Raw genomic sequence first — 23,570 nt, 5'->3', positions numbered from 1 at the left:
TTGTGGCTCCCTCTTTCCTGTCCTCTCTTCACTCTTAACGTCTCCCATTGCTAACTGCATTCAGTTTCAAGCAGATGTTGTAGGTTAACATGTGTCTGTATTTTTGGAAGTCAAAGTCATGCATTTAAAAAGATCTGTTTCATGCAAACTCTCAGCGACCTTGGGGAGCGGGGAATAGATTTCTTTTTTTCTTAAAGAGGGGAGTGGGAATCTAAAGTTTCTGCACTTGAAAGGGGAGACCTGGGCCTTTAGCTGATTCATCTGCCTCTCTCTCTCTAGCACTGTCATTAAAGAGTCATTCCTTGCTTTTAAGTGTGTGTTTCCAAGGGAGGGGCAGAATTCAAATTTCATTTCAATATATGGAGAAGATGCCTCTTCCCTTCTCTAAAGTGCAGGGTGTCTGAATTTCTGATAACTCCTCATGGAGCAGGATCCAGGAGGCATCTGCTGCTTTTGAAAAAGATCACATTGAGATGGGAGGTGTGGACGTGCTCCTTTAGCAAAGCAGGTGTGGAGGTGAAGGGATTAACCGTGCCAGCTTCAAAAGCAGAGAGACCTTGGCAGCAAGCTGCTCTCAGCCTGCGGAAAGGGAGAGGGGGCAACTCAAATATTAGCGGAGCTCCTGGAATTGTCCTCCTGGATTTTGGAGCCTCGGATTGCACATTCTAAACTGGAATGGAGAAACCCACCATTAAGAATCCTAGAATTGTCCTCCACCTGCAATTCCCAGCAACTTGTATTCATAGGCAGAAGTGTGTGTGTGTGTGTGTGTGTGTGTGTGTGTGTGTGTGTGTAAACAAATATAGGATTGTGATTGTGGATATTCCATCACGACATAGCGAAATAACTCAGATTCTCTCTGTCCTTTGCCTTTCAAGCGGTGACTGTGATTCAGTGGAGAGTGGGTGGCTCTTTTTGGAGGGTTTAGAAAACTTTTATTTATGCTTGCTGTTTGCACATTATGCCACCTTCCCTCCAAGGTATGAGCATGCATGCATGGACTCCTCCTTAATATCTTCACAACAACCCTGCAAGGTAGATAAAACTAAGAGAGAGTATAACTGGATCAATATTTCCCAGTGTGCTTTGTAGTTGAGCAGAGATTTGGATCAGGGATGTTTTTGTCCTTGAGTCGTGCCTGACTCTTCGTGACCCCATAGACCAGAGCACGCCAGGCACTCCTGTCTTCCACTGCCTCCCGCAGTTTGGTCAAACTCATGCTGGTAGCTTCGAGAACACCGTCCCACCATCTCGTCCTCTGTCGTCCCCTTCTCCTTGTGCCCTCCATCTTTCCCAACATCAGGGTCTTTTCCAGGGAGTCTTCTCTTCTCATGAGGTGGCCAAAGTATTGGAGCCTCAGCTTCACGATCTGTCCTTCCAGTGAGCACTCAGGGCTGATTTCCTTCAGAATGGAGAGGTTTGATCTTCTTGCAGTCCGTGGGACTCTCAAGAGTCTCCTCCAGCACCATAATTCAAAAGCATCCATTCTTTGGCGATCAGCCTTCTTTATGGTCCAGCTCTCACTTCCACACATCACTACTGGGAAAACCATAGCTTTAACTATATGGACCTTTGTCAGCAAGGTGATGTCTCTGCTTTTTAAGATGCTATCTAGATTTGTCATCGCTTTTCTCCCAAGAAGCAGGCATCTTTTAATTTTGTGACTGTTGTCACCATCTGCAGTGATCATGGAGCCCAAGAAAGTAAAATCTCTCACTGCCTCCATTTCTTCCCCTTCTATTTGCCAGGAGACGATGGGACCAGTGGCCATGATCTTAGTTTTTTGGATGTTGAGCTTCAGACCATATTTTGCACTCTCCTCTTTCACCCTCATTAAGAGATTCTTTAATTCCTCCTCACTTTCTGCCATCAAGGTTGTGTCATCTGCATATCTGAGGTTCCATATCCAGTTCTAACTGTAGATTTCTCAGGAGACAGATTTCTCAGGAGACAGATGAGGTGATCAGGCACTCCCACTTCTTTAAGAACTTTTCATAGTTTGCAGAGGTCGACACAATCAAGGAAGGAGAAGTGGATGTTTTTCTGGAACTCTCTAGCTTTCTCCATAATCCAGCACATGTTTGCAAGTTGGTCTCTGGTTCCTCTGCCCCTTCGAAATCCAGCTTGCACTTCTGGGAGTTGTATCAGAGATACGCCCTCCATATGTAGTTGGACTCACAGCGCCTAAATGATGGGACTCCCTCCCACTGGAGGCAGAAATGGCCACCAGCTTGGAGGGCTTTAGAAGACAATCGGACAAATACATGGAGGGGAGGGCAATCAAAGGCTACTGGTCATGATGGCTCTGCTGTGCCTCCACAGTTAGAGGCAGAAAATACGTTGGCATCATCTATCAGGCTCTTCTTATGGTCTCATGACTCCAGCTGCCACCAGCTGCCAGAGACTGTGAGAGTACAGGGTCCACCAGCATCTGTAGGGTCATATGTTGAATCCTGACAAGACAGAAGTACTGTTCTTGGGGGACAGGAGGCGGGCAGGTGTGGAGGACTCCCTGGTCCTGAATGGGGTAACTGTGCCCCTGAAGGACCAGATGCACAGCCTGGGAGTCATTTTGGACTCAAAGCTGTCCATGGAGGTGCAGGTCAGTTCTGTGTCCAGGGCAGCTGTCTACCAGATTCATTTGGTATGCAGGCTGAGACCCTACCTGCCCACAGACTGTCTCGCCAGAGTGGTGCATGCTCTGGTTATCTTCTGCTTGGACTACTGTCATGCGCTCTACGTGGGGCTACCTTTGAAGGTGACCCAGAAACTACAACTAATCCAGAATGCGGCAGCTAGACTTATGACTGGGAGTGGTCGCCGAGACCACATAACACCGGTCCTGAAAGACCTACATTGGCTCCCAGTATGTTTCTGAGCACAATTCAAAGTGTTGGTGCTGATCTTTAAAGCCCTAAACGACCTCGGTCCTGTATACCTGAAGGAGCGTCTCCATCCCGATCATCCAGCCCAGACAATGAGGTCCAGCGCTGAGGGCCTTCTGGCAGTTCTCTCGCTGCGAGAAGCAAAGCTACAGGGAACCAGGCAGAAGGCCTTCTCAGTAGTGGCGCCCGCCCTGTGGAACGCCCTCCCATCAGATGTCAAAGAGATAAACAACAACTTGACATTTAGAAGACATCTAAAGGCAGCCCTGCTTAGGGAAGTTTGTATTGTGTGACATTTTAATGTATTTTTAATCTTTGTTGGAGTGGCTGGGGAGACCCAGCTAGATGGGCGGGGTACAAATAATAAATTATTATTAGTGCTGCCCCCAGGAGGTGATGAGATTACCTAGTCACGCAGTGATGGCCAAATGTGGCCCTCTAGCTGTTTTGGGACTACAATTCCCATCATTCCTGCCCACTGGTCCTGTTAGCTAGGGATGATGGGAGTTGTAGTCCAAAAACAGCTGGAGGGCCAAATTTGGCCATCACTGAAGTGGTGTGCTAAGGGGCCCAGGGGCCACTGAAGGTGAAAAAGACTCTGAAAGGTGGTATCACTGGATCAAGTTCATCAATTTTGTTGAAATTGTTAAACTGAATAGTTTAAAAAATGGATCTTGAATAAAATGTGCAATTAATTGTTTTGAATTTTTTCAGCCTAAGTCTTGCAGACTGCTATTCTGAATAATGCTTTTCATAGGGCATGCTAGGGGGCACCAGGGGTGAGCTTATGGATCCACAGGGGCTGGGAAAATTTGGGAAACCACCCCTCCTCCCCCCCCCCTTTTCCTTCTTTTACCAACCAGATAATGTTAAGTTCCTACCCCAGGCTACTATTTGTAAAAAGGTAAAGGTAAAGGTACCCCTGCCCGTACGGGCCAGTCGTGTCTGACTCTAGGGTTGTGCGCCCATCTCACTCAAAGAGGCCGAGGGCCAGCGCTGTCCGGAGACACTTCCGGGTCACGTGGCCAGTGTGACAAGCTGCATCTGGTGAGCCAGCGCAGCACACGGAAACGCCGTTTATCTTCCCGCTATAGAGCGGTACCTACTTATCTACTTGCACTTAGGGGTGCTTTCGAACTGCTAGGTGGGCAGGAGCTGGGACCGAGAGACGGGAGCTCACCCCGCCGCGGGGATTCGAACCGCCGTCCATACGATCGGCAAGTCCTAGGCACTGAGGTTTTACCTACAGCGCCACCCGCGTCCCGGTTGCTACTATTTGTACAGAAGGGGATAAGCAGTTTAAATGAAAAACCCAAAAGTTTTGTAATATGAGTGGAATCCTTTATTTTCATTAGAAACAAGCAAACAAAATATGCATGATAAAGACTGGTTCTTTTTAGTGCCTTCAGGGTAGTGGCTTTTTTTTAAAAAAGGCAACCCAGTGGAGGCAGAGGCGCAGGGAGAGAGATTCCCCCCCCCTCCTTGTTTTTATTTCCCTTGCTGTGATGTGGGTTTTCTGTCATCGTGACAAGTGTAAGGAAAAATGGCTTGCAGTCTGGAATTACGACGAAGATAATGCCTTGATCCGACTGTCAGAGAGAGAGAGATTAATTCTCCCGAGCAGAAGCTGGCTGTGTGTTACAGAGACTTCACACCTGTGGGAAGGATGGAACACATCCAGGGTTGGGGCATGAGATTTTTATGGCACAGTGAGCCGTGGCAGAGAGACGTGCTCTGGTTCATGTCCCAGTGTGAAGGCTTCACACACCAGAGGGGCAGTGGTGGTCCAGTGGTTAGAGCGTAGGACTAGGACCTGGGAGACACCACGAGTCAAATCCCCACCTGGCCACATGAAACTGACTGGGTGTGACCTTGGAGCCACTCGCTGCCTCTCTGCCTCACTGGGTTGTTGTGGGGATTAAATGGGGGATGTTTCAAGATACTGGAAACCTCTAAATGTATACCTGTTTGCAATCTGGATCTCCCAGCTCTGTAACTTGATGTTAATGGGCAAACTGACAGCCCATGTCTGAGAGGGTTGAACAAGGGTTATAGCAGCCTCTGAGGACACAAGCAACTTATGGAATGATAACTTTGTTTAAAAAATTAAAGAAGTTCATTACATCACATTAGATATAAAAGTTGTGTTTATACCCCCCCCCCCCTTTGCTCTAATGAACTCAAGGTGGCATTGCACACACACTGGCGGAGGAACAGGAGTGCAGAGGGAGCGGACCGCCCCTGGCACCACTATTCCGGGAGGGTGCCATCGTGGCGGCCCCCCCCCCGGACACGTGCCATGCACTCCCCCTGCATGTGCTGGACGCCATGCCCCACAGGCGGCGCATCACACCCCCAGAACGTGTGCCACCCCGCTGCGGACGGTGTACCACGGCCCCGGGATGCACACTATGCCCCTGCAGCAGTGTGTCACGCCCCCTGGGGGTGTCACGCCCCCCAGGGCTCCAGCCACGCCCCCACCTGCTCTACACCCCTGGTAGCAGAGCATGCAACTTTGCCACTGTACACACACGGTAGCCAGGGTTCTGGGCGTTCCTGGCTTGCTTGCTGCTGGGCTCTTCCTGAACTCAGGGCAAGCATGCAGTTACGTGGTAACCTCTCCTCCACTCCCTGGAGTGTCTGCCATGAACCATCGCTGCTGTTGTGCTTCTTTGCAGGAGGAGCAGAAACTAGAATCAAGCTGGGGGTTGCCGGAAGAGGGAGGGGTGGGCGGAATGGGTCTGCTGCAGCAGGAGCATTGAGGAGGGGTGTGCGGCCAAGGGGGTGGCAGATCCCACCCTACAAGGAGTGCATGGCAGCAAGTTTTGACCTTTGCTTGCAGTTTTATGCAGACTTTCCCCAAACGTTGCGCACATTCCTCCGGCTGAAGAATCTGCATCATGAAATCTGTCGAACTGCGAATTGTGAAGGCGGTTTGCTTTGCATTAAAATGTGAACTTTAGGAGACTTAAGAACAAAAGAAAATCCTGCCGGATGAGGCCAAAGTGGGCCCCATCTAGCCCAGCATCCTGTACAGATCTCATGCCTGGTAGTCACTGATAGCATTATCTTCCATGGATTTGTCTGATTTTTTTTTTTACAGCTATGACCGCCTCCTGTGGGACAGAGTTCCCTAGCTTAGTTATGCACTGTGTGAATAAGTTACAGGTAGGTAGCCGTGTTGGTCTGCCGTAGTCGAAACAAAATAAAAAAAATTCCTTCCAGTAGCACCTTAGAGACCAACTAAGTTTGTGATTGGTATGTGCTTTCTTGTGCATGCACACTTCTTCAGATACACTCAATCAGAAGTCACCAGACCCTCATATATAGTGAGAGGGTATTACTCAGAAGGGTGGTGGGAATGGGTGACTGGCTGATAGGTGTGGTAAACCTGTTGACGACTGTTAACGGCTGCAATTGGTCTTACAGGGAAAAGCAAGGGGTGAGATGGCTAAAAAATTATCATCTATAATGAGATAAGAATCCAATGATTCGCCAGTTCCCACCACCCTTCTGAGTAATACCCCTCCCCACCCTCTCACTATATATAAGGGTCTGGTGACTTCTGTTTTAGTGTACCGGAAGAAGTGTGCATGCACACGAAAGCTCATACCAATAACTAACTGAGTTGGTCTCTAAGGTGCTACTCTAAGGGGACGCGGGTGGCGCTGTGGGTTAAACCACAGAGCCTAGGACTTGCCAATCAGAAGGTCAGTGGTTCGAATCCCCACAATGACGGGGTGAGCTACCATTGCTCGGTCCCTGCTCCTGCCCACCTAGCAGTTTGAAAGCACATCAGAGTGCAAGTAGATAAATAGGTACCGCTCCAGCGGGAAGGTAAACGGCGTTTCTGTGCACTGCTCTGGTTCGCCAGAAGCGGCTTAGTCATGCTGGCCACATGACCTGGAAGCTGCACGCCAGCTCCCTTGGCCAATAAAGCGAGATGAGTGCCGCAACCCCAGAGTCGGCCATGACTGGACCTAATGGTCAGGGGCCCCTTTACCTTTAAGGTGCTACTGGAAGGATTTTATATATTTTTTTATTTTGTGTGAATAAGGATTTTCTTTTGCTTGTCCTGAATCTCTGAACATTTAGCTTCATTGGGTCACAGACCTATGGCACAGATATGTCTCTGTCTAGGAGAAGGTGGAGGGTGGCTTAGATTTCACCAGTGCCCTCCTGTAAGACAAGTTGCACAGAAAGGCAAATTGCTGAGGAGGAACCTAATAAGGGCCCCTGCAACCAGGGACAGCAGGCTGCCACAAGTGCTTCTGTCCAGAACTGCCCTAGAATTTCTGCTCTGAGAAAATTGCACGTTTGTAGATGTCCCTTGGCAAACCTTCCTCCTTCTGGGTGCTGGATTTAGCCTGAGTGGAAGGGACGAATCTCCCACATCACACTGACCACAGCCAGGCCTTGTAATTTCCACCCTTGCATGGAAATTTAGGCCTGCTCCCTTCTTGAAGATGAAGCTGAACTGATTTAGCAATTTGCACAAATCTGGATTCCTCCTTTGAGGGCATGAGCCCAGGATAGCCTGTTCTTTGGACAGCTGGCAAATCTTGAGCAAGCTCTGTTTGAGGTATTGCCTCTAGAACCTGTTATGGAAAGAGCTCCAGATTTCGTCAAGTGGAAGCCCGGACCTCTGAAGATGTGCAAAGTGTCTTCTGTCAAAGCCCCATAGGGCAAACACACAGCGAGACACAATTTAAACTGGTGCTTCCCTGGTTCATGCACAAGCTGCAACTTCCCTTGATCTAGATGCTATACTCCTATTGATGCAGCCCAGAATTGCATTGGCTTTTTTAGCTGCCGCGTCACACTGTTGGCTCATGTCAAGTTTGTGGTCAACCAAGACTCCTAGATCCTTTTCACATGTACTGCTCTCAAGCCAGGTGTCACCCACCTTTGTGAAAATACTATCTCATGTTTAACCTCAGTCTCCAAGTGGGGAGAGGAGCCAGGCCTTAGTTTCCTTGGCATGAAGACTGTTTACCCAGGTTTTGGTTTCCTTAGTATGAAGATCAATGGATACTGAGGGATCTTTAGGATATGTAGTTTTATGTACACATCTATACAACCTGAGCATAGGCTGAGGGGAGAGTGTTCACAGCACCTGCACCCCAGCAGACTTTGCTTCTCCATTAGGTTTTCAGCGGAGCCCCAAGACACAGCTTTGGGGTACAGCGCAGAGCAAGACATGCCTCTGTCTCCCCAGCTTCCAGCATCAGCCAAAACACCCCTCACTGTTCTCCCTCCTAAGATGAGGTGGCATCCAGCCCCATTGAGGTGGGGAAAAGTCCACCCACTTATCTTGAGGGTTACCTCTTTGGACATGTAACAGTCGGTACTTAACTGGCAACCCAAGACCATTCCCTTAACAAAGGAACTGGTTTGGCTAGTTTCCTCATATAGATTCTACCCCACATAAACAGGATCACAGATTTGGAAGGTACCCACAGATACCATCCAGACTGACACCCCCCCCCCAAACCTATAACAATACCTTTGCATGGTGTACACATGAAAACTGTTTTGGATGCCTTGGCAGAAAGATAAGTGCAATCAATCAATACTAAATTTCATTCAACCTGTTGTCATCCCCTGCTCTATGAAGCCATGCATGTTTGAATATCTCTCTCTCTGTGTGTGTGTGTTTAGAGAAAAGACAATTAAGAGGCAACATGATAGAAATTTATAAAATTATGTGTGGGGTGGAGAAAGTGGACAGAGAAATGTTTTTCTCCCTCTCTCATAACACTCGTGGGCATTAAATGAAACAAATGCTGGAAGATTCAGGACAGATAAAGTCCTTCACGGTGCAGTTAAACTCTGGAACTCCCTTCCACAGGAGGCAGTGGCAGCCACCAACTTGAACGCCTTTAAAATAGGATTGGATAGATTCATGGAGAAGAGGGCTGTCTATGGCTCCTAGCCACAGCGGCTGTGCTCTTGTCCCCACAGTCAAAGAGAGCAGTACCTGAACGCCGGAAGCCACAGGAGGGGAGATTTGCTCCTGGGTCCTGCTTGTGGCTTTTCCACTGGGGCATCTGGTTGACCACCATGAGAAGAAGATGCTGGATTAGATGGGGCCTTTGGCCTGACCCAGCAGGGGCTCTTCCTATGTTCTTATATCTGGGGTGGTGTTTGCAGGCAGCTTTCTCTGGCCAACAACGTTTGGCAGGGAAGCAGGCTTTTGCAGCAAGCTTTAGCTCCGGTGGATGGCTTTTGCTCATGCCTTTTACACTGGTCCCTGCAGATCAGCACCTGAATTATTCAGAGCACACACTGCTAGTACCACCCGCAGTGTGATGGAAAGCACACAGAGCTCAAGGCCAACCATGGAGGGGGGGGCACACTGCTGCCTGTAGCTTTCCACAGGCCCTTCTGCTTTCAGCTATATTGGGTAGACAATCCGTTGCACAATCCCTGCTTCCCAAAGGCAGTTGGAGGTTTCAAGCAGCCTCTTCCAATCTCCGAAAACCTCCTTCTTATGGGGTGTAACTACTTACTTACAGACTTGGGGCTGCCACCCTTGCTTGTGATGCCACCCTCTGCCTGCCCACTTACCCCCCAACAACCCTTCCTTGCCTCCTTGCCAACCCTCCCCACTTCCTTTACAGCTTCCCAACCCCAACCCCACCCCTCACATGTCCTTCAAGCTCCCATCATGTCCTTGCAGCTCCTCTGTGTCCTTCCACTCCTGCTTAATTCAAATCACTCTTTAAAAACCTGCCTTCTCTCTTCCGCCCCATTCCCTGAGTTCATGCAACCTCTTTCGGGGGGTTTTTAAATCTTGTGAAACAAATAAACAAGCGCAAATCCAGGACTGAGATGCGGTACTACAGATTCTCCAACGGGGGCTGCATGATGACAGCCTTCCATATTTATGTACTTAGGAAGGTACAGCAGCCGAGCAGATGGGGGCAGGCAGAACCCTCAGAGGGCCAGTCCTTTTAAAGCTGCGCCACTTCCTCAAAACAAAAACAAAACAAAACCCAGTGTCCTTGGACAACCCCCTTCCACTAGTTTTAAGATCATTTGACACGCCCCCAAACCCCTGCAATGCACTAGACCAAGGGTAGCCAATATGTTGTCCTCCATATGCTGCTGGACTACAGCAACCATCATCCCTAACCACTGGCCATGCTAAGGGGGGCTGATGGGAACTGTAGTCCACCTAACACCTGGAAGGCACTGCACTGGTCACCCCGATCTAGATGAGATAAAACAGCTTCCTGTGTTCCTCAGCCTTGGGAATTGGGAAGGGACTGTGCAGAGAGTAGTGCCTTTGAGCATGTACAAAGAGTCTCCCCTATCCCTGAACTAGTAACTCATTCCTCTGGAATTAAAGGAAATTACATCCTATACGGTATAAATCTACATAAGCTGTGTCCTTTGTAGCCAGGAGTGCCTTTAACCGGCTATGGCTGCTCCTGGGCAGGCATTTGGTAACGTCTGCACTGCTGCAATGTGCTCTGCGTGGGGCTGCCCTTGAGTCTGGTACTGAGGCTCCAGCGACTGCAGTGTGCGGTGGCCAGATTGATGGTGGGGTCACCTGGCCGACAATGTGTGGCACCCTTGTTGAGGCATCTGCACTGGCTGCCCATCTGCTACTGAGCCAGGGTCAAGGCCCTTGTATTAATTTACAATGCCCTGGGCAACTTAAGTCCAGGGTACCTAGGACCCTTATATCCCAGCTTGATCACTCAGATCATCAGCAGGAGCATCGTTGGTCGTTACCTCAATTGGTAAGGCTAATTTGACGACAACAAGAAACCAAGCCTTTGGTGTCTATCAGCCCAGCCCTGTGGAACACTCTGCCACAACAACAACAGCAACAACAGCAGCAGCAGCAGCAACAACAACAACAACAATTTATTTATACCCCACCCATCCGGCTGGGTTTCCCCAGCCACTCTGGGCGGCTCCCAACAGAATATTAAAAACATGATAAAACATCAAACAGTAAAAACTTCCCTAAACAGGGCTGCTTTCAGATGTCTTCTAAAAGTCAGATAGCTGTTTATTTCCTTGACATCTGATGGGAGGGCATCCCACAGGGCTGGTGTCACTACCAAGAAGGCCCTCTGCCTGGTTTCCTGCAACCTCACGTCTCACAGGGAGGGAACAGCCAGAAGGCCCTGAGTATCCTGGACCACTAGCCATTCCGCAGTTGCCAACTGTGGTGCCAACTTTTAAACACCTTTTGGAAATGGTTATAATTGGCTGCAACTTACGTCTGTTGTAAATATATATATATATATATATGATTTTAATTGCATGGTTTTATGTTTGGATATGTGCAGCATAGCATTACAGTGGTGCCTCGCAAGACGAAATTAATTCATTCTGTGAGTTTTTTCGTCTTGTGAATTTTTTCGTCTTGCGAAGCACCAATGTATATTGACGGTTTCCCATAGGAATGCATTGGCGGTTTTTTAAAAAAGGCGCAAGACGTTTTCGTCTTGCGAAGCAAGCCCATAGGGAAATCCGTCTTGCGAAGCAACTCAGAATACGAAAAACTCTTTCGTCTTGCGAGTTTTTCGTCTTGCAAGGCATTCGTCTTGCGAGGTACCACTGTATATGAATATTTTTATAAATGAATGAATGAATGAATGAATGAATGGAACCACTTTTGTGTTAGCCTGCGCCTCTTGTTTCAGTTAGAAGATATACCCGGGGGTGTGTGGGTGTGGGTGTGCGTGCATCTGATTGTGAGCACATCATCAAGTGGTTGTAAGGTTTTGTTTTCTGGCTTTCCTCACACAATACAAAAAATCTGTGAATGCTTGGATGTGGCTGATTCATCCAAACAGCTGTCTTCACCCCCGCCCACCTTTTTATTCATCTTTTGCCTATCCACAATGAGATCCAGGGCGCTCCTGAAGCTGCAAAATGAATGGGGGGGGCACATCCCTTTGATTTAAAGGCTTTGTTTATGAAGTGGGGAGGGGTGGGGTGGGGAGAACGAAGACCCCGACCCCTCAACCAGCGAAAAAATTTGTCCTTTGCTCTGAAACTGAGAGGCTCTCTCCAACCAGGCACAAGATGCAACCTATAATCAGGGCTTGGGTGGTGACTAATCTCCATCCACTCTGAAAATGTCCAATTATTAACAGATGAGGATGATAATACAGCGGGGTAGTGTTGATTTGGTTTGTTTTATTTAAAAAGGTCATCCGGCTGCAATGTACAGGCAGCCTTTGACTGTTCCCTTAATTTTTAAAATAAAACAACAACATGTGCTCTCTCGTCTGCATCCCTTTTGACTGCAGCAATGGGGAAGGTGCTTCATTGACATGATTTGGTGGGTCTGAAAGAAATAATTCTAGACAGTTGCAAAAGGCCTGTGTGAGGCAGCCTTCCTCGACTGCCTTCTGTCTTCCTTGGGAATTATTTTTGGGACTTGGGATGGCATGGCAAGGTGTGGTCAGTTTGTGGGGAAGCCTCATGGAACGGATCCTCCTTTCCACCCTCCCTAACCTTTCAGTTTTTCTGTTTTGCGATATGCAGGACATCAGGAGTGTGAGGGGAGGAATTTGGTTAAGGACACAGCTGAATGCCAGTCTTCTTTATCTTGTTGGCATCCAACTGTCTCGAGAAGCAATGGAGTGTGTCTCTGGGAGCGAAGCCAAACTGCTGTGTTAGCAGCAACCAAGTGACCTACCAGGGCCACAAGTCTGGGCAGCGTGTCTGGAGGTCCTGGGCTGCGCAGACAACAAGACCCTCCTTTTGGCCACACTGATGTGGTGCAAAGCAGAACAAGACGTTTGGCACCAGCTTGGCACCTGCCGGAGGAGGCATACAAGGCGCCATCTTGGGGACTCTGCTCCAGATTTGTGGATAATAATAATAATAATAATAATACAGTGGTAAAGGTAAAGGTAAAGGTACCCCTGCCCGTACGGGCCAGTCATGTCCGATTCTAGGGTTGCGTGCTCATCTCGCTCTAGAGGCCGTGAGCCGGCGCCATCCGAAGACACTTCCGGGTCACGTGGCCAGCGTGACGAAGCTGCAGCTGGCGAGCCAGCACCAGCGCACCACACGGAAACGCCGTTTACCTTCCCGCTATAAAGCGGTCCCTATTTATCTACTTGCACTTAAGAGTGCTTTCGAACTGCTGGGTGGGCAGGAGCTGGGACCGAACGACGGGAGCTCACCCCGCCACGGGGATTCGAACCGCTGACCATACGATCGGCAAGTCCTAGGCACTGAGGTTTTACCCACAGCGCCACCCGCTTCCCGTTAATACAGTGGTACCTCAGGTTAAGTACTTTGTTCTGGAGGTCCGTTCTTAACCTGAAACCGTTCTTAACCTGAAAAACCACTTTAGCTAATGGGGCCTCCTGCTGCTGCTGCGCCGCCACCGGAGCACAATTTCTGTTCTCATCCTGAAGCAAAGTTCGAGGTACGATTTCTGGGTTAGTGGAGTTTGTAACCTGAAGCGTATGTAACCTGAAGCGTATGTAACGCGAGGTACCACTGTATATTATTTATACCCCGCCCATCTGGCTGGGCTTCCCCCACCACTCTGGGCGGCTTCCAACAAAATATTAAAATACCATAATGCATCAAACATTAAAAGCTTCCCTCCTCCTTAGCCTTTTCTTCCCCCCAAAGATGTCCTGCAAGGCAGCAGAGGTTGAGGACCAGAGTTCTCCTTCTCCTTCTCCCTTCCCAGGTGGACGAGCTCCATCCACCTGTCTCCAAATTTTGTGATGAGGCTGAAGCAGGCCATGCAGCAGAGCCAGGGAGGTGTGTAGCCTGGAAAGATTTCGCAAGCCAGATAGAGATTCTCCACTGCTGGTTTCTGGAAAATCACACCAAATGTGAGGTATATCATACAGAGAAGCAACTGCTACCCTCCCTCCTGGGAAGGTTCAGCAGGGCTCTTAGCAGCCTCCCATTATCATTCCACGCAGGTTCGTGCCTCACACAGTGCCACCAAACACCAACCCACCGCTTGCTGCCTGAGCACCTTATCTCAAGGTTTTAAGCTGGGCCTGCTTCCCAAAAGCTCATCTCCCCCACCTGAATCATTTTTGTTGAAGCAAGGTGTGCAGTCCAGCAGGTGCCAGGAGCTGCCTCCCACAGGAACACTCCATGGCACCAGCGGTAACTATTCTCTGTAAACTCTTCGTTTCCAAGAGTACTTTCCAAAGATAATCTTCTCCACTGCATTCAGCAGGTGAGGTCTGGGGTTGAAGGGTGGGGTGGAGAGGCAGTCTTGAGAAGCCAGAGGGTACTTCCAAAAAGGTGCACATTTAAGAATATAAGAACACAGGAAGAGCCCTGAGGCTGGATCAGGCCAATGGTCCATCAAGACCAGCATCCTCTTCTCAGTGTGACCAGCCAGGTGTGTTAATGGGAAACCCACAAGCAGAACCTGAGCGTAGGAGCAATCTCCCCTCCTGTGTTTTCTAACAGCTAGTATATCTCTGTCGATTTCTGTCTATTGGTGAGGGAGTCCACCTCCACAAACAAAATCCTTTTTTTAGAAAAATGGGGCGGGGTGTGTTTGTGTTGAAACCCCACCACTGAGGCTGCTGTGTTCTATATCTGCCACTCTCAGCCACTTCACAGATGCCACGATGCCTCGCCCCCTCGGTTTTCCTTCCGGCAATCTGCTCTCACCAGTTGCCAATTAATTGCATATTGGTGTCTGCTCTCTTCCAGCAGTCTCGATAAACACAAGGAAGGCAGAATTTGAACAAACTCAGTCCTGACTGCTGCGGGGAGGGGGGGTGGGGTCTGTTGGCAGGCAGAATGAAAATCTGTCATTGTCTCAGGCATGTTATCTGCTTGCTTTTGAAAGCAGACTTGTGGGGAAGGGGATGGGCAGAAGGGCTTTGCTGTTTCACTCCAGAGATGGTAAAGGATGCTGAGACCCCAAGTGTTGCTGTGTTCTTGTCTTCTTCTTCTAAAGTGTTCGATACGATAATCTTTATTGTCATTGTCCCATACAGAACAACGAAATTGAAGAATCTACATAAAACCTTCAAAACCCAACAAGCCTGCTATCCCAGCTATCCCAGGCTGGTTAGCCCCCTAAAAACTCTGATACCCCATTTTGAAATACAGTGGTACCTCGGGTTAAGTACTTAATTCGTTCCAGAGGTCTGTTCTTAACCTGAAAGTGTTCTTAACCTGAAGCACCACTTTAGCTAATGGGGCCTCCTGCTGCTGCTGCTGCTGCTGTGCTGCCAGAGCATGATTTCTGTTCTCATCCTGAAGCAAAGTTCTTAACTTGAAGCACTATTTCTGGGTTAGCGGAGTCTGTAACCTGAAGCGTATGTAACCCGAGGTACCACTGTACAATATACTCCCATAGAGACTCCTTACACTGCGTTTAAAACCAAAATCACATTTGGATAGAAGCTGTTTCTCAGGCAGCTAGTCCTAGTCTTTATAACCCTGTACCTCCTTCCAGAAGGCAGAAGCTGAAAGAGATCATTTCCGGGGTGCGCACTATCCTGCGCTATCTCTGCAACTTTCTTATGGCACTTGGAAGCATAGATTTGATCCAAGGTGGGAAGAGTGCACCCAATTATTCAGGGTGGAAAAAGGCTTTTGTTGCTGGACTGCCCTTCAAGTCAAACACACACACACACATATGCCAATTCTGTTTGTTTCAGAACATATTTTTGTTATGAGGGACTTCTTCGTGCAGCGTGAAAAAATGTTGGAAGATTAAGGACAGATAAAGTCCTTCGGCGTGCAGCACGTAGTTAAACTATGGAACTCACTACCACAAGAGGCAGTGATGGCCACATCCGTGGGCAGCTTTAAAAGAGGACTGGAAAGTCGGTAGAGCATGAGACTCTTAATCTTGGGGTCATGGGTTCGAGCTCCACGTTGGGCAAAAGGAGGTTGGACTAGATGACCCCATGGTCCCTCCCAACTCCACAGTTCTATGATTATTTTAAGCACCTGTAAGCATTGCCTCCCCCTCCCTGATTTGTTCTGGCAATAATTGAGTCCCCAAATACTGTATTTTCTAACAAGGCTAATGGACAATACAGTGCAGGCTATTGGCAACCAACCTCAGACCATCAGATTTAGACAGAGATTGCCTTGCAGACTGGAGCTTCAAAGGCAACGCGTGGAAGCCTCTAAGGAGCCACAGACCTGCCAATCTCTCTGTGCTGGGGAAGAAGGCTAGTTTAAGAGGGGATGCTGTATAATCTGTCTGAAATCCGCCCATAAGGACTTGAGAAAGCCACAGCCTCTCTGCTTGGGTCAGGTGTTTTACCATCTCCCCAGTAGTCACATCCCTTCATGGAGAGAACATACGATCTTGCTAAGACGGTATCCTGCACCCTAGGCTGGGCTTTGGCAGATGTGCCAGCCGGTTTAGATGTGACTTTGCACAGTGGCCTCTGGATAACAAAATCTGTTTGAACTTGGCCCTGTAGACCACCGGCAACCAGGTCAAAGCCACGAGAAGGGCGTCTCTAAGCATCTCCAAAAACCCTCTCGATCCAGACTTTGCTGTTGCTCAAACCGCTGGAAAAGCAGAAAGAGGCGAGAGTCTATTCGGTGCGCAATCAGTTCGGCGCGAGGGGAAGCCGCACCGTAGTTTTGAGTACATGCACGATCTGTTCTCTCCTCCTATTTCCCGATTCCCAAAGGAAGGGAAGCGAGGAGGAGGGCGGGCCGGCAGCGCAAGCGAGGGGCCGGGCCGGGTCGGGCTCGCCTTTGTCTCCTCCCTTCCCGCGGAACGAGCCAGCCGAGGGAAGGAGGCTGGATTGCGCCCGGGCTGAGTCCGCCTTTGCTGCTGCTGCTGCTGCTAGGTCGAACCCCCGGGAGGATTGGGGCCTGGAACACAAGGAAGAGGAGCAGCGCCCGCTCCACTCCACTCCCCGAGCCGAGGCAGGCTGGGGAGCGATGGTGGCCAGCGCCAGATACTGCTCTGTGGGGCTTTCGGCGTGGCGCCTCCTTCTCCGAGGAGACCCGCAAGTGGCGGAGACGGCTGCCAAGGTAAGGGCGCTGCGACACGGCCGGATCAAATGAACGCCCGCCTCGTTTGTTCATGAGCAAGCCCCTCGGGGGTTCTGGTTGCAAGCGCGATTCAGAGCTTGCAATGGGGAGATGGCTCAGCGGCGATCGTGCGCTTCCTTCCATCGGGAATCAGGCCCAGGGAAGGCGGCGGCGCTGGCTATGCCCGGCGGCAAGGCGTCCTGGCAGCAAGCTCTCTTGCACGCGGGGGGGGGGGACTTGCTCCAGAGTAAATGGGCGTTGGCATGCTAGAACCAGGTGCGGGCTTGCTCGGGAGCAACAACCGGTGCAGCGCGGGATGGCGCGCTTGGCAGCGGCGGCAGATGTTGCACGCGCTTCCTCCTGAGGGAACACTCCCGCTCCGTGGGATGCAGCGGGGTGGTCGCCTACTCCTGAGTAAACGTAGTTCCTGGAGTGGTTGTTTGTGACATGGGGCAGGGCCGTTTTTAGGTTTGATGTGGCCCCAAGCTCCTGACTCGGTAATGGGGCCCTTTATACGTCCAGCTGTCCTTTGTCAACAACGAATGGCCGCTGTTTTTGGTGTTGAATATATGCTATATGGTAATTGATGGACCTAATAGGTATCTCAAGCCGTTTGCACGTAACAAGAGATGTATTTTATCAAAGTAATTGTTGAACTGAAATACAATTAAGAAGAAGTATATTAATAGTGAATCTGGGGGGCCAAGAGAGTGGGGCCCCAAGCTATAGCTTGTTTAGCTTATACCTAAATCCAGCACTGGATGGGCTCACAGGGGTCCCTTTTATATCCTCACAACAATCCAGTGAGGTAGGCCCCCCCCCCAAAAAAAACAGCCCCAGCCCGCTATCAGCTCCTTGTTTGAGCAGTAATAGCATATTTGCATAGCTCAACATTTAACACCAGACTTCTCCAACTTGGTTCCCTCCAGATGTTTCAGACTGTGGCTGTGTTCATACCCTCATATTTCATTTCCCCTGCGTTCCCCTACCTCTCAATTCCTGCATTATAGCTTAGCTTTCCCTAGGACACAGAAGCACCCTTTTGGAATGCCTGCCAAATAATGTGCAAGTTTAGCTCTATTTGAGCCAGTGGTGGTGCAATGGTTAAAGGGTTGGACTAGGAACTGGGATGTTGAAGACCCCACTCAGCCCTGGAGCTCACTGGGTGACCTTGGGCCAGGCACTGCCTTCCAGCCTGACCCCCCTCTCAGCCTTAGAAACTGATATATGAAAGCTAGGAGCTGAATGGCACCTTAAACCTAGGTTGTTATGCACAGCAACGGAATGTCTAGGCGTCGTTTTTTAATAGCAAGAATACTAAGCTGAAAATGAATGAACTGCAGCTAGAATCTTACGTTCATTTTTCACATGGTCTGGTCCTCATCTGAAGAATGCCCCCCAAAAAAGTCACGCTTCCCCTCCAAACCGCCCCCCTAATATTCTTAAGAGGGTCTCTTCTCCATTCTTCAGAGAATGGCTGGAAGTGGGGAGGCAGAAAAAAAATCACCTTTCTTTCCACTCTGCAGACAAGCCCTGGATTCTCCCTAAAAACTCCTTTCCCTCATATAAATAGATATTTTGGGCTCCGCAATTAACACATATTAAAGGCCTATGCAACTGATGGCAGAGACACCACCTTGAGTGTCCAGTTTGCAGACCTAGGACTTAAGTGTCTTGCAATGATCCCACTCCCAAATTTGTTTTGATTTTAAGCATCACTGTGAGAGTCTGAGGTAGATAACACTTTAACATGCACTACTTAAACCAGTGATGGCCAAACTTGGCCCTCCAGCTGTTTTGGGACTACAACTCCCATCATCCCTAGCTAACAGGACCAGCGGTCAGGGATGATGGGAATTGTAGTCCCAAAACAGCTGGAGGGCCAAATTTGGTCATCACTGACTTAAACCATCATAAACTAACTGGCTAGTATATTTCAAATTAAAAGCACATTATATATTAAAAGTACATCAAACAAGGCAACTAAAACCTAAACAAAACATGTTGGGTTGAAAAGAAAAGAAAGTTTTCAGGCTCCCAATCCATGCACATTTTACTTGTGAGGAAGCCACATTGAACTTGGTTGGGATTTACTTCTGAGTAACAGTGGCAATTTTAATCTGAAATCTTAGGCGCAGTATTGCACCCAGAGCTCAGAAACTGCTCGCATTTATGAAATTCCCTGTTGCAAAACATGGCTAGAACAATGGGAGTTTTAAACACCGCCTACCTCAGAGTTGTTGTGGGGGTTTAAACATGGGGGGAGAGAGAACTATGTTCACTATCTTGAGCTACTTGGAAGAAAAGGTGGGATATAAGTGCAACAAATAACCAAATAGATTTCTGTATTGTTTGCAAATGGATATTTTTCTGGAAGCAAATCACACAGAGTGATAAACTTGCACAGTATTCCAGTGGCATTTAGAAAGTGGTTTTCACGTCACGTGCAAGCTTCAAATCTAACTTGGAAAATTAACAGGGAAACATCTGGAAAACGGAGGGAACTCCCATGTGAATTCAGCTTGTGACTCCCACAGACCCCAGCCAGAATGCAGGCTGAGAAAGGCTGTTCTAGCCATTTCACCACACTGCTTATTTTACTTGCATCCAGTGCAAGGAGTTCTATGCAGGCTGTTTGGGAGCTCAGGCTGGAATGCAGTTTTGGAAAAAAGGAAACAACTTCTCTGTGTTTGAAGCGCGTCTTTGGCCCTCCTCCCACTGTGACTTTCTTTGTAAATTGCCAAACTGGGATTGGCAACGGTTCAAATCCCCACTTAGCTATGATGCTTAATGGGCCAACCTCACAGGGTTGCTGGGTGGATAAAAGCGGGGTTCGAGAAGCACGCATGCTGCCCTGATAGGGCATATCATTTTAGGGGAATGAAATGCAATTTTTGCTAATTTCTTAAGTGATTAGTCTTAACAATATATTTTTGGGTGTGAGGAATTCAAATCTGCTATTATTTTTGTGATTGGACACCATTTAACTTGGCAAGTCTACGTCTGATGAAGAAACACAAACTGCTTTCAGAAAACCAAATAATTTTTATTTTACCACCTGAAAATTTCATTTCATTTCACTTTTAATAAGTATACTGCCTTTCTATATTACTATACACAAGGCAGTTTGCAAGCTGAAGAAATAACAAAGATCACACACCTTATAACAATCTGATCCAATACAAAAAGCCATAATAACATAACTTTAAAATAAACAATGTATCAAAAAAGTAATATTCGATAATCCATTAGAATATAATAGTACACAATAACATTTAATATCAGCAAATAATAATTAAACAGAAATTCACTCTTAACAATAAATAATTACTAAACTATAGTCAATAAATATAACAGTGATTCACAATGCTTAAAATACACAATGCATGTAAAACCATGTAAAAAGATCAAATGGAGAAACAACAACACACAACGTGTAAAACGTTAAATGGTAATGATAAATGATAATAAGTTGTTGTTGTTTTGTTATAACTGCAAGCACTTGGCAATCATTTTTAATGATTTCTTTGCAGTTTTATACACAATTTACTTACCAAGCAAAGCTAAATTATATCAATTTACCCAAAATATCTTTTGAATTCCCAAGTTATGTTGCAACTTTTTAGCATCTCTCATTTTTGTAATTTGGAAGTTGAAAAATTCAACACTCCTGCCAAAGGTGCAAATCCCTGCATTTGTGTAACAAACAAAACAATGGTGCCCTGAAATGGCTAGGCTGAGACTACCTTGAGAAAGTTGCCCCAAATGCTCGATGAAGATTTGAACCCAGAACTTCCTGGCCTAGCCTCTATGCTCTCTGCCTGATGCTTCACACTGGCCTTGATAATGCAACAAAGCACTGCAGACCCTCCCCACAAAAAAGGAGGCATAGCTGGGGGAAAGGGCTGTGGCTTCGGGGTAGACCACCTGCTTTGCATGCAGAAGGTCCCGGGTTCAGCTTCCGCCATCTCCAGCCCAGGTGGGGTTAGGAGAGCCACTGCCAGTCTGGGCAGCCAATACTGAGTTGGGTGGAATGGTTTAAGGCTTCGGACATTAAACCACTTTGTATTAAGGGACACAAGGAGTGGATGGTGCTTAATTTTGTAAGGAGCAGACTAAAACGTAATGTCTGAGCACCTGCTCTGTTTGCTGAAGGTCACAAGCTCCATTCCCACGCCACCCTAGCACCTCCCCACACCTGGTAGGGCTGGGAAAGCTGCCGCCTTGGAGCGCTGCTACTGATCAGTGTTGACCCTGCTAAGCTGAATGGATCAGGGGCTGACTTGTTTATGAGGCAACCTCCCTTGGTTCTTAATATTATATTAAAAAGCAGACCATTTTGTTAGCATCGCTCAGGAGCTGGGAAATGTCCCTAGGCGCTGAGCGTTGAAACAAAATGCGGTCATCTTGCTATTTCTCTGGTCTCTCGCTCTCCTGGCTGCTGCTATGGAAAGAAGGTGGATGTTCAGTTCCTTAACCTTTTTTTCCACTTTCGTTTCTTAATTATTCCAGGCTGGTGAGAAACCGAGCTAGGTGATAAGAGAACTAACCAGATTTCCAGCAGCTGCTGAGATAACCACTCTGGCTTCTAGTCTTTGCTTTGAAAGTTTGTGGTGGGAAAGTGGAGGAGGCGCTTCCTGCCTTCTGAGGTGTCAATTTGTTGACACGTTTCTGTTATTCCTCCTGTTTCTTGGCTCAGTGTACAAAGCAAGCAGCCAGAAAATCAGAGGATGTGAATTTCTTTTTTTTTTTAAAGGAGGAAAAGCGAGAGCCAGCCAGCTGCTCCCACCCCCCCCCTCAAAATAACCCCCAGTTGCAAGCATCACAGACTTGGGAAAAAGCAACACAGCTTTTATTAGAATTTTACAAGTCAGTTCAGTGTCTTGTGATGCTCCGTGTAAGACCTTCAAAACCTTGCTGGTTTGATGCTGGAATCTTCAGAGTGACCCCGTGAAGGGGGACTGTGCTTGTTATACCTATTTCGCAGAAGGAATGATGCTTATCTTAGGCCTTCGGGGTCCATGCATGACTGAGGGAAGGCTATCATTGCCCCCCCTGTATGCTTCCTAGTCCCCCCCAAAAAAAATTCCATAATGTCCCATTCATGCTCAGTCCTAAGGAACTCTCCTTGTAGCTTGACTCTCCTTGTAGTTATGAACTATCTCTATAGAGATATATAGTACGTTTCCAAGCACAAGTGTCGGTGCTGACCTTTAAAGCCCTAAATGGCTTCGGTCCAGTACAGTGGTACCTCTGGATGTGAACGGGATCTGTTCTGGAGCCCCGTTCACATCCTGAAGTGAACGCAATCCGCGTCTGTGCGTGTGCGCAGGTTGCGATTTGCTGCTTCCGTGCATGCGCGTACGTCATTTTGAGCGCATGCGCTAGTGGAGAAGCCCAGAAGTAAGTGCTGCGGAGTGCAAACCGAAAATGCTCAACCCGAAGCATATTTAACCCGAGGTATGACTGTATACCTGAAGGAGCGTCTCCACCCCCATCGTTCTGCCTGGACACTGAGATCCAGCTCCGGGGGCCTTCTGGCGGTTCCCTCCCTGAGAGAAGTGAAGTTACAGGGAACCAGACAGAGGGCCTTCTCAGTAGTGGCACCTGCCCTGTGGAACACCCTCCCACAAGATGTCCAAGAGTACAACAACTACCAGACTTTTGGAAGGCATCTGACGGCAGCCCTGTTTAGGGAAGCTTTTAATGTTTGATGCATTACTGTATTTTAGTATTTTGTTGGAAGCCGCCCAGAGTGGCTGGGGAAGCCCAACCAGATGGGTGGGGTATAAATAAATTATTATTATTATTATTATTATTATTATTATTATTATTATTATTTAGATAGTTTCTGCACTGATTCCTGCATTGCAGGGTGTTGGACTAGATGACCCTTGGATATCCCTCCCAACTCTACGATTCTTTGAGATCTTACTTTATAGGCTATGTTTTACAGCAGGCTTTGCCAACCTGGTACAGGAACTTTTGCCTATAAAAATGTGGTAGCTCTGTGTCAAATGGGCACAAGTGTTAATATACATGGGGATTCTTTTGTATGTAAAAAGCAAACTGTGTGTTTGTTTGCGTGTGTGGTTACTGTCAGGTTTGACTGCCTTTTCTTTGGTAGGCTGCTGTGTATGATTACAGTATTTAATTGGCATGCAAAATTTCACTGACCTGGCCAGCTTGGCAAGGAAGCTCTTTTACTGTTTGCAGATTATTATTGCACAGGCTGCCCCACAGCCCTCCTCCTCCTCCCAGCATTCCATGAAGCAAACAGCACAAGATTCAGGTGTGTTTTGCTGCCTTCACAGGCGCTCACTTGAGGCTCATAGGCAACAACTTGCCTAAAATCAGCTTGTGGACGGTGGCAATGATAGTAATGCTGTTCAGAGAATTGCAGACAATTTGCATGCATTATCTTCGTAGGCTTAGCTGGACCCAGGCCAATAACCTGCTTGTATTGTCAGCCTTAGTTCTGAGTCGTATGAAGTCATAGTAGAGAGCGTCTCTGAGCCTCTGCAGAGTGTACATTGTGTGGCAAGTGCCAGCTGCATGCATGCATGGCAGACTAGCACTAAGTGTTTCCTGGGGTCACGACTTGCTGGCATAGCAGGGGGTTGGACTTAATCAATGTTTCTTAACCCTGGGTCCAATCCTTGACCACTAGTCCTGCTAGCTAGGGACGATGGGAGTTGTAGC

At 48.1% G+C, this 23,570-nt stretch overlaps 1 protein-coding gene across 15 annotated transcripts in view; it reads left to right on the top strand.

The window, feature by feature from the left end:
- DAB2IP (DAB2 interacting protein) overlaps positions 1-23,570 on the top strand; it is a 312,170-nt gene that overhangs the window by 179,682 nt on the left and 108,918 nt on the right. For 2 of the 15 annotated variants that reach the window (XM_083422910.1, XM_083422913.1), the window contains exon 1: positions 16,587-16,868. The exons of 10 other annotated variants lie outside the window; for them this stretch is intronic. The gene's annotated coding sequence lies outside the window, so the exon portion shown is untranslated. Of the gene's footprint in view, positions 1-16,586; positions 16,869-23,570 lie in introns of those variants that run through there. 3 more of the 15 variants (XM_083422911.1, XM_083422908.1, XM_083422912.1) reach the window with 2 other exon arrangements.

This window comes from Podarcis tiliguerta (genome assembly GCF_965153285.1).
Source record: "Podarcis tiliguerta genome assembly, chromosome: Z".
NCBI classification, from domain to species: Eukaryota; Metazoa; Chordata; class Lepidosauria; order Squamata; family Lacertidae; genus Podarcis; species Podarcis tiliguerta.
Note: the sequence above shows the minus strand (reverse complement) of the source record. Positions and strands in the feature narration are given on the sequence as shown.